The following is a 12,193-nucleotide window of genomic DNA, read 5'->3' as shown; positions in this document are numbered from 1 at the left end:
AAAAAACAATCTACACACAATACCCCATAATGACAAAGTAAAAACAGGTTTTAAAATTTTTGCAATTTTATCAAAATTAAACTGTCAGAGTGGACATCAGGTTATTGGTCACCTCCCTCACCAAGGCCCTTCACTCTCAATTGCTCAGTTTGGCCGGGCGGCCAGATCTAGGAAGAATAGCAAATTATTTTCTGTCACAGCAGTGTTCTTTTACATAAATAGGATGTGATGTTGTTCTGTAACCAGTGTAATATGGGTCATGCTAATGTCACTATCCTTTTACTTGATGGCCCATAGTCCACCAATATGGAATGCAGGTGAGCCATTGTTTACTTGACTGTCCATTCTGGTCGGTAGTTTGCACTAGGTAGGAATCAATTGTCTGTATAAACAGACAATGTGCTGAACTAGCAGGCAAACATAATGTATTTGTAATGTAATGTAATGTAATTTTGGATTATTACCAACCAAGTAATTATTGAATCACAAAGGATAACAAAAAACGCATACAGCATTTCTTACCTCTCTTTCAGTGTTGGGGTTTGCACAACCACAACTTTTCCCTCCTCAGGTTCCTGTAGAACTAGCTAACATTATCATCTACAAAGCAAAGACACTAGTATTATCATGTAAACAATCTGCACATCTGACATTAGCTAGTTGAAATAAAGGCATTTGGCATCTTGTGGGGTTTATTGTAGTGTAGCTACATGATGATATCAAATCAAATTTGATTGGTCACATACACATGGTAAGCAGATGTTAATGCATGAGTAGCGAAATGCTTGTGCTTCTAGTTCCGACAGTGCAGTAGTATCTAATAAGCAATCTAACAAGTGTAAAGGGATGAATAAGAATATGTACATATAAATATATGGATATGGATTGTTAGATTGCTTTGAGTACAAAACAGTCTGAATACATAGAATCTTATATCACTAGTTAAGTGGTTGGGTTAGATAGCTTGAACATCGAACACATTAAGGTTAGCAGCTAATGTGGTTAGTAGGTAACGTAGCTACCAAACAAAAAATGTAACCAAACAGTTACTTAGCTACCAGTCCATGAGAATGGCGGGTATTTATGCATCCATCTTCCACCTCTCAAAATTAATTCCAATGTTCATCCGGTTTCTGGATTGGTCATGAAAGGGTAAAGCCCTACCTTCTCTCAGCTCACTGGTCACCATAGCAGCACCCACCCGTAGCACGCGCTCCAGCAGATATATTTCACTGGTCACCCCCAAAGCAAATTCCTCCTTTGGCCACCTTTCCTTCCAGTTCTCTGCTGCCAATGACTGGAATAAATTGCAAAAATCACTGAAGCTGGAGACTCATATCTCCCTCACTAACTTTAAGCATCAGCTGTCAGAGCAGCTTACAGATCATTGCACCTGTACATAGCCAATCTGTAAATAGCCCATCCAACTACCTCATCACCATATTTTTTATTTTTTTTGCTCCTTTGCACCCCAGTATCTCTACTTGCACATTCATCTTCTGCACATCAATCACTCCAGTGTTTCATTGCTAAATTGTAATTACTTCGCCACTATGGCCTATTTATTGCCTTACCTCCCTAATCTTACCTCATTTGCACAAACTGTACTTTCTATTGTATTATTGACTGTATGTTTGTTTATTTCCATGTGTAACTCTGTGTTATTGTTTATGTCGCTCTGCTTTGCTTTATCTTGGCCAGGTTGCAGTTGTAAATGAGAACTTGTTCTCAACTGGCCTACCTGGTTAAATAAAGGTTGAATTGATTTAGATCCAAGAACCAAGAATGATGCTTGGTTCTTTTGTCCCTGATACAAGGACAGTTTATTTGCAAACAAGTTAGCTAGCTTGTTGACTTTGTCTGCTTGATTCTGATGTCTGTAACGTTACATTGAAATTGACTTACACTTCTGCTCCAGGGCCATGGCAGCAGGGTCATTCGAGTAGGCAGGATTTCATGCAAAGACACACCCTACCCAGAAGGCCAGTCCAAGGCATCTCAGGGCTCAACCTCTTTGTTTTCGTTCAATGTGAAAACACTACACAAGAAGTGGGGCAGCATAGGATCACCCACAACCTACGGATTCCTGCTTTAAACTGTATATTATTGAGTATCTGTCACGTTCTGACCTTAGTTCCTTTGTTTTGTCTTTGTTTTAGTATGGTCAGGGCGTGAGTTGGGGTGGGCAGTCTGTGTTTGTTTTTCTATGTTGGGGTTTGTGTTCGGCCTAGTATGGTTCTCAATCAGAGGCAGGTGACATTAGTTGTCTCTGATTGAGAATCATACTTAGGTAGCCTTTTTCCACCTGGGTTTCGTGGGTGTTTATCATTCTGTGGGTGTTTAGTGTTTGTCATTCACCTTATGGGACTGTTCATTTTGTTGCTTATTGTTTTTGTTCAGTGTTCAATTTGCTTCATTAAATTATGGACACTTACCACGCTGCGTTTTTGTCCTCCGATCCTTCTCGCTACTCCTCCACAGAAGAGGAGGATGAGATCTCTGACAGTATCACTTTTTGTGTCATCCTCAATGATTTTAAATACATTATGTCCACATATGTGGTTGTATTTTACATTGGCAAATACATTTGTTCTGATTTTAATTTGATTCAATGTAAGGAATTCATAGAAACAATAAATACAGCTTGCAACCTCTGGCTGGCTATGGTTAGCTTGAAGGAGGCAGGCCGAATTTGACATGAGAGAAATTCCTTCTTGTTTTCTTTCAAATTAACTCATGGCTAGATGGCTTATAGCTATCCTCTGAGTGGAGGTAAATTGCCAGAGATGCAAAAGTGGCCTGACAAGGGCTTATAGCGGTCCTATGAGTAGGGGCTACGCGCCAGAGATGCAAATCAAGTCTTGAAAGGCAAACTCCACTCGACCGCTGGCGGTAGGAATTTATAGCCTTGGTCGTAGGAAAAGCGGAAAAGAGCAAGTGTTTTTGCGAACTGGGTTCTTCCATTGAAAATGATTGGCTTTTTGACGTTTCAGCTACATGCAAACATAATGCCACTTTTCAGGTTTGGTACCTATCTTGAGTAGGGTTGCACATTTTTGGTCAATTTTGTTGTAGACTAACTGACCCTCATTAATCGGTTAACAAACAGTTACATTGTTTATAGGGAAAATACAAGCAGAAGAGCGAATGTAAACCAGGGAAAAACACATTACCCTCCTCTGTGAACCCCCAAAAACACACAACCCTCCACAAAGCAAAACAAAGTTAAATAACCTTACCCTATTTTGAACCACCCCTCCCCTTGTAAATGTCAACCTGTCCCAAAGTACATCCCTAACCTTGAGTGTGTCAAGTTAAATGCCTGAAACCTCACACAAATTATTATGACTGCTAATTGTGACAGAGTAAAATTTGTATCACAACTGAGGAGTCCAGTAACAATACCAAGGAATCAACCCCTACAATTCTTTATAGGAAGAAACCACAAGTAGCGTATATGACCTGTAGAAACAGGTAAAGACTGATTCACCTGTGACTTGAGGTTTTTGGCCGACCGGAGTCTTAAGAGGAAGAGAAAGAGAAGTTGAGGCGAGAAATATGTAAAGCTGATTTTGATGGGGTTCCTGTAAGCTTTACATTGGACTGGTTGAAAGCCAGTGCGTCCTAAACCTACCTTGAGAAGATTATTTGGCACTCCCCCCCCCCCCTTTCCTTGCTCTTTTGTTGGAGCTCAGTGCCAAGCACATCCCTTCATATTAAGGGAAAGGACTGTTTGATTCCTGGAAAGGCTGAGCAGGTAGGAGGAGCTGGCAGAGAGTTCATCCACAGGACAGAGAGGGATAGGGGGGAGGGAGGAGAGAGAGGGGGAAGAAGGGGAAAAATAGGGAGAGAGAGAGAGAGAGAGGAAGACAGAGCCCATGGGGAAGAGAAGGAAACTAGGAAGGAAAATGATTATGAGGAATAAGGAGAGCAAATGTGTGAGAAAAGCCTGACATGACAGCACATGAGCTTGAGGTTAGAATGGGGGAAAACCCGACAATAGTTCAACTTGTTTCCTTGAGCCTGACATTCACATGGTTATAGTTACTTCTGGTATGAGTCAAGAGCTAGAAATAAAATCTATTAACACAACATTGCACAACAGATAGATGGTGTGCTAAATGGCATATATACATTTATATATTCTACTAGTCAATAGCCTCAGTTAGGGAGTGGCTATTTTGGGACGCAGCCATAGCTTAGAATGCTGTTAGTGAATCATCCAAGTCCTACAGTTGTAGGATCTTAATTTGAGCCAGTTTGCTACAGCAGGAAAATAAACCTGCAGCCACAAGAAATGTGAATTATTATGTGGATTATGATTAATGGACATGTTTTGTATGTGTTGATACATTTTTCATTAGGGCAAATCAAGTCTGATATTTTAAAGGGGAAATTACAAGCCTTTTAAAACCATGAATACAAAGGTGTGCATTTCCTGCTCTGCAGGAACATTCTCAGCAACAAAAGAGTGGTCAGATTAAAATCTCACATCTGTATGTCAGGCTTTTCCACACCCCTTATTAGTAACATCCAGGTGCTAAGGGTTGTGAAACCACTAAAGAAAAAAGACTGTGGTAATATTATTGACTGTGACTGTAGAAGACCAGTTCTTTGGTCGAAACATGTTGCATCATATGAAGTTAAGTAACATAGACAATCCACCTTTTAAAGGCAGTATTCAGCTGCAGATATCATCTCAATTGTAAAACACCTTCAATGTCAAGCGGGCTACAACATGGACTCAACATGGATTATTTCCCCTTTTGTACTTTAACCATTTGTACATTGTTGCAACACTTTATATATACAAAATATGACATTTGTAAAGTCTTGATTCTTTTGGAACTTCTGTGAGTGTAATGTTTACTGTTCATTTTTATTGTTTATTTCACTTTTGTATATTATCTACTTCACTTGCTTTGGCAACATTAGCATATGCTTCCCATGGCAATAAAGCCCCTTGAATTGAATTGAATCACAGCCATAGTCATTTTATGATCTGCCTTTTAACTATTGTATGAAAGAATGTGTAGTTTAGTCATTATTTGAAGGGGCTGTGGTCTCACATTTGCCAAGTAGTTTGCTGTTGTTTATCTCTGCAATCTGATCCACATTGAACTAACCATTACTATTATTTATGACCAGAATGTCTGGATCTATGCCAGCTAATTAGCAAAATATTGTGCTACTGTACACAGACAAAGGTGAGGCCGATTGAATGGTTACAGGTCAGGTAACAAAGGAGAGGGGGGGAACAACACAAGATAGAGCGATCTAAATACTAATCAATGCTAAAGCTGACCAAAGTTAGGCTATGAGTCAACAAAAGATATTACATTGGAAGCGACAGACAGACATTCAGTGGCATCCTGACTGCCGTTATACTCAAGTTAAACCATCAAGCAATTAGCATTGTAAAGCAATCCAAAATGAACATGTTCAATTACCAGGTCATGATAAGGCTATAGGTAGAGTTTGGCCACAGTAAATAAGTAGGCAATATTTCTAGACCGAAAGGAAGTGCAACATAAGGATTGACATGTTATTTAGTATTTACATACTTTAAGAGGGAGCACTAATCAGATAAGGATTTAAACATAAATATACATCCATTGGAGCCTACACTGAATTTAGTTTTGGGGTAAAATATCTGCTCAACCTAATCAGCTGCAATTCCTCCAACAACAAACCCCTACACACAGGCGTCCGTCTGTCTGCCTCGCTGGCAACTCAATGTCCTGTGAAAGAAGGACATAGCCCCCACTGTGGTTTCCATAGTGGGGTCAACATGGTAAAGAACAGCACACTCTGACACAATACAAGGTTAGGAGGAGGGAACAGGACGAGCCGAGACTCAAGGAACACTGTGCTCTAAGGTCAACCCATAACTGTATGCCTTAAAAGTCAATGATCCACTATACTACTATACCACACACAATCTTCTTCCCATGATTCCTTATAGGTACCAGACACCGTGAGGACGGCACGTTTTTGGTTTTTGTCACAATGATGTCACCTCCTTCAGGTGAAAACCACACTGTTGTTTTGACTGAGCCTCTACTCTCAACTCTTGTCTCTTCCAACATTACGTAATCCCCACCAAATAAAAGAGGATGGTGGATATCCGTTCCCAACTCTATTCTTCATGCATGTGGCCTCATATCCCTTACTTTTGGCCAAATGGGACTTTGTGCAACGGTCCTATTGTGCTAGCGGACAGAGAAGGAGGCCCAGGGCCCCCGCTGATACCATGTGGCCGCATCTCGGTTTTCTTCTCGGGAGTCCCTGGTGTCTTTCAGCCTCAGCGTCGGAGCTGTGTGTGATGATGACGCTTCCTGTGTCTGTACACCACAATGGGGCCCAGAGATGTAACCTGAGCCCCCCCCCTCCCCGTGGGACACAATGACAGTGTCCCCATGTAGGTTTGAAAAGGCTTTGTGCAGGTGCAGGGATTCTGCTTTCAGTGGTGCTTACCTGCCCTGCCCTGTCCTTCCTTTCTCTTGCCTCCTGTATCTCTCTATTTCTATTCAACTATTTACCTCCCTGCATGCCTGCAACCTCATATTTGTATCTTTATTTATATATTTTTTTTGTTGGGGGGGGTCATTCTTCAGTATTTTATCACATGCGGGTTCTCAATCCCTTCCTGGTGGAACCCCAGAGGGACGGCACATTATGTTCTAGCTCAGCACTAAAACACTCAATTGATTCAGCAACAATCAAGTGTGGTAGTACTGGGCAAGAACAAAATGTGCACCCCACTGTCTACTTTATAGACCACCACATAGAACAATCATTGCAAGTTAAACTTTAAAAATGTTAAGTAGCAATCACAGTGCTCTCCATGAGTCTCACCAATTAACTCTATATACAGTACATCCTCCCGCTTTCCAGATACTGTGCTTTTTCATTAAAGTAATGAAAGTGGTACATTATTGTTGAGAACATTTAATGTGCCTCTGTGAGACTTTGACAAGAGCTTTAGTTAGTATAAATAGGTTAATGCATCCTCCTAATGCATTACCTGGAGCAGGGGAGAGGAAGTGAGACAAATACATTCCCACAGGTAGAGGTCACCTCCCATGGGAGAGATAGCCCTCCTCTCCATGGAACTTTGAAAGAAACTGGAATTTATTTACCGGTAGCAGGAGAGAAAAGACGGGTAGGCCCAAAACCATACTCAACATTTCTCAGTCTTTTTCTCACACCAACACATACACACACACACACACACACACAGATTCCCACGCACGCACGTACACAAGCACAGACACATCTCAGTGCATTAACCTGCTAATGGATTGACCCCACCGCCCTCTCTCTTTGTGTCCCGGCCGGATCACTTTCCTCCAATTAGACCAGTGAACAGCAGGTGAGCTGAATTCCCTCACACACCCAAAGGAAGTCAGCGAGCAGGAAACAAGTCTTCCAATACATTGACCTATATGTATGAAAGGCATTATTCCCAGTGTTTCCCAATCCGTTCCTCGGGGACCCCCAGCCTCTGTTCTATTCAAGCCTCTACCACACCTGATTCAACTAATCAAGTGCGTGATGGTTCGATGAGTATGTGAATCCGGAGTGCTGGGACCTGAATGCAACTCCATATTTGGGTTTGATTCAAACATGGTCTAATGTTTTGCTATGGATACAAATCTTCTGCCAAACTATTAACATTTGTACAACAGACGTTTGAAAACGCCAAGACCTTAAAGGCCCATTCTTTAAAAAAACGGTAGCGGAGGTTCCTCCACTTGGTTTGCTATAAAGTACCATAGTGCAAGGACAGGCGCCCCACCGCAGGAGCAGAGACGAAGCACAAACACTGACCTCAGGGGAAGCTCTAACCGTAACCCATTTTTGGGATGAAAACTAAGGTCAACCGTGGTATGGCATTCCTGACAGGGAGACGCGTCCATAATGCATGTTAATGTATACAGGTAAGATAGTCTAGCGTAGGCTAGCTACATTTTCAGATATTACACGTTTCTAATTTCGACAAAGTGCTTTCATTTCAAGTTAAAATGTACTGTTGGCACATTGTTCATTGTTGTTTAACTAGCAAATGTCAGCAGGCTGACTCGTTAGCTAACGTTACGTGACGTGCGTGGTCTTAAACGTTGTTTACCTAGTTAGGTTCATTGTTTAAATAGCTAGCTATACATCTTAAGCTAAAGTGTACTGTTAGCTAGCTAACGATAGCTGGCTGGCTCTCTAGCAGATGTTATTATTCATTTCCCAGAGCTGTTTACTTTTGTAGTTAGAGTCTAATATTAGACAGTGTTGGCACTTTGTTCGTTGTTGTTTAATAACTAGCAAACGTTAGCTGGCTAGCTTATTAGCTAATGTTACATGACTTGTATACAACACCCGTGGAATATGGCTGGTGTCAGTAAACATCTGCAAAAAAGCGTAATGAAATTGTTGCCTGCAGAGCTGGTTATGCTGTTCTCATGTTATCTAGAGGTAAATAAATCATCGACCAGAGCGTCAAGTGTGTGCTTCGATAGCAAAACGAGATGGTGGGGCTAAAGCTTAGCTTAGTGTGAACAATGCTGAATGGGTGTAGACAAAGAGCTCTTCACCAGATACCAAAACATTCAAAGGCCATCTTCTCAAAAGTGAGTTTACAAGTTGATCAAAGTTCAAAGCAGAATTACTGTCCCATTGTTCCTCAAATGAGGTGTATGATATACCACATTGTAGCTCTGAGTCTCTACTTTTATCCAATGTAAAAAACACCATTTCACATTTTTCTACATAAGACCGAATCCAGGAGTCACATACGATCAACTATAACTCGTGATCCTCAGCAATAATCATACGGACGTACCAGCAGTTAAAGAAGAATAAGCAAATAACGGTAAACAAAACAGTGGAATGATAAGAAATGTAGGCTACCAATTGAAGGGAACTCAAACTAAATTGTAACTTGTATGTGTGGTTATTACTGACAGTCGCAACTGAAGTGGCTAATATTTATCATTATACAAATCGAGGGCTTGGAACTAAAAGGTCATATCTGCAAAATCATGACTCTGATGTTTGGCTTTAAAGTTTCGAACTCTGTCAGTAATTTTGATCTTGTATTCTTTTGTACATATAGGTAGAGCACATAAAACAGAACAAGGCAAATGTCAATAACTCAATTTTGACACAAATGGAGATAAAACCATAGTCCTAAACTCTCAAAATAGTAGGACACAGAAAAAGTTGTGGCATATCATAAAAACATTTGCGAGTGCACAAAGATTGCCTTTGGCAAAACTGTCATTGCGCAATGCCTTGCTTCGTCAACACATGCTCCAGGCTGCAGTACCCATTTGGCTTGCATCTACAGGCTAATCCCTGCAAGTTAAAAGGCCATACGATTGCTGCTACTTGCTGTTTTTTATCTATACATAGTCACTTTACGCATGCATACAGTCGTGGCCAAAAGTTGAGAATTACACAAATATACATTTTCAAAGTCTGCTGCCTCAGTTTGTATGATGCCAATTTGCATATACTCCAGAATGTTATGAAGAGTGATCAAATGAATTGTAATTAATTGCAAAGTCCCTCATTGCCATGCAAATGAACTGACTCCCCAAAAAACATTTCCACTGCATTTCAGCCCTGCCACAAAAGGACCAGCTGACATAATGTCAGTGATTCTCTCGTTAACACAGGTGTGAGTGGTGACGAGGACAAGGCTGGAGATCACTCTGTCATGCTGATTGAGGTCGAATAACAGACTGGAAGCTTCAAAGGGAGGGTGGTGCTTGGAATCATTGTTCTTTTCTGTCAGTCATGGTTACCTGCAAGGAAACACATGCCATCATCATTGCTTTGCACAAAAAGGGCTTCACAGCAAGGATATTGCTGCCAGTAAAATTGCACCTAAATCAAACATTTATTGGATCATCAATAACTTCAAGGAGAGCGGTTCAATTGTTGTGAAGAAGGCTTCAGGCCGCCCAAGAAAGTCCAGCAAGCGCCAGGACCGTCTCCTAAAGTTGATTCAGCTGCAGGATCGGGGCAGCACCAGTACAGAGCTTGCTCAGGAATGGCAGCAGGCAGGTGCGAGTGCATCTGCACACACAGTGAGGCAAAGACTTTGAGGATGGCCTGGTGTCAAGAAGGGCAGCATAGAAGCCACTTCTCTCTAGGAAAAACATCAGGAACAGACTGATATTCTGCAAAAGGTACAGGGATCGGACTGCTGAGGACTGGGGTAAAGTCATTTTCTCTGATGAATCACCTTTCCGATTGTTTGGGGCATCTGGAAAAAAAGCTTGTCCGGGGGAGAAGAGAAGTTGAGCGCTGTGTCATGCCAACAATAAAGTATCCTGAGCCCATTCATGTGTGCGGTTGCTTCTCAGCCAAGGGAGTGGGCTCACTCACAATTTTGCCGAAGAACACAGAAATGAATAAAGAATGGTACCAGCACATCGTCCGAGAGCAACTTCTCCCAACCATCCAGGAACAGTTTGGTGACAAACAATGCCTTTTCCAGCTTGATGGAGCACCTTGCCATAAGGCAAAAGTGATAACAGTGGCTCGGGGAACAAAACATTGATATTTTGGGTCCATGGCCATGAAACTCCCCAGACCTTAATCCCATTGAGAACTTGTGGTCAATCCTGAAGAGGCGGGTGGACAAACAAAAACCCACAAATTCTGACAAACTCCAAGCATTGATTATGCAAGAATGGGCTGCCATCAGTCAGGATGTGGCCCAGAAGTTAATTGACAGCATGTCAGGGCGGATTGCAGAGGTCTTGAAAAAGAAGTGTCAACACTGCAAATATTACTCTTTGCATCAACTTCACATAATTGTCAATAAAAGCCTTTGACACTTATACTTATGAAATGCTTGTAATCATACTTCAGTATTCCATAGCAACATCTGACAAAAATATCTAAAGACACTGAAGCAGCAAACGTTGTAAAACTGCATATTTGTGTCATTCTCAACTTTTGGCTACGACTCTATATGTACATATTACTTCAATTACCATGACTAACCTGTATCCCCACACATTGACTTGGTACCGGTACCCCCTTTATATAGCATCTGTAACGGGATTCTTCCTGGGAAGGAGAGGAGGACCAAAATGCAGCGTTGTTATAATTCATGGTTCTTTAATAATGAAACTATACATGACTAAACTACAAAACAAGAACCGTGAAAACCCGAAACAGTCCCGTGTGGTACAAACACTGACACAGGAGACAACCACCCACAAAACCCAACACAAAACAGGCTACCTAAATATGGCTCCCAATCAGAGACAATGACTAACACCTGCCTCTGATTGAGAACCATATCAGGCCAAACAGAGAAACAGGCAAACTAGACACACAACATAGAATGCCCACTCAGATCACACCTGACCAAACAAAACATAGAAACATACAAAGCAAACCATGGTCAGGTTGTGACAGCATCATTATTGTTATTTTATTGGGTTATTTTTTTACTTTAGTTTATTTAGCAAACATTTTCTTCACTTTTATTTTCTTAAAACTGCATTGTTGGTTAAGTGCTTGTAAGTAAGCATTTTACAGTAAGGTCTACACTTGTATTGTATAGTATGTGACAAATACAATATGATTTGCTTTTCAGTTTGCTGCCATATGACTGGTTTCACATCTCCAGCAATCATAAGATAAAATGTATCTAAAACTATTATAATTTATATTTACAATCCCCTTATCCAAACAGATTACTCATTTACCTAGCTCTTATCAATAGCTCTTATCCATTTGTAAATTACAGTGCATTAGGGAATTAAGTCAAGGTCAGAATATTTGTATCTTTTGACACACCACGCCTCCATTTCTGTGATCGGCACACCATACGTGTAGCTGGCTGGCATGTGTTTCCCCAAGATTAAAGTCAAATTCAGAATATGCACAGAGGAGAAAGTGTGTTTAAAAGGAATTATGTTCCATTTACGTGTCTGTATCCTGGGTCTGATTCCCCCCCACGGTGAAACAGTGCCACTGTTCACTCTGATGCATTATTTTTGGTTTGGTTTTTGTTGAAGAAACAGAGAGGAGAATCCAGCATCATGGTAAAAAATACAAAAGTTTTGTTCATACTCTTCTGTTCCATTATGTGCAATGATGTCAGATAGAGAAAAAACAGTGATCGTTGTTTGAAGTGACTTCTTTGTTGTTTTAATACACTATGAAAGTCCCG

Source organism: Oncorhynchus masou, chromosome 22 (genome assembly GCF_036934945.1).
Source record: "Oncorhynchus masou masou isolate Uvic2021 chromosome 22, UVic_Omas_1.1, whole genome shotgun sequence".
NCBI lineage: Eukaryota > Metazoa > Chordata > Actinopteri > Salmoniformes > Salmonidae > Oncorhynchus > Oncorhynchus masou.
The sequence above is the reverse complement of the archived record's forward strand: the minus strand, read 5'-3'. Positions refer to the sequence as shown.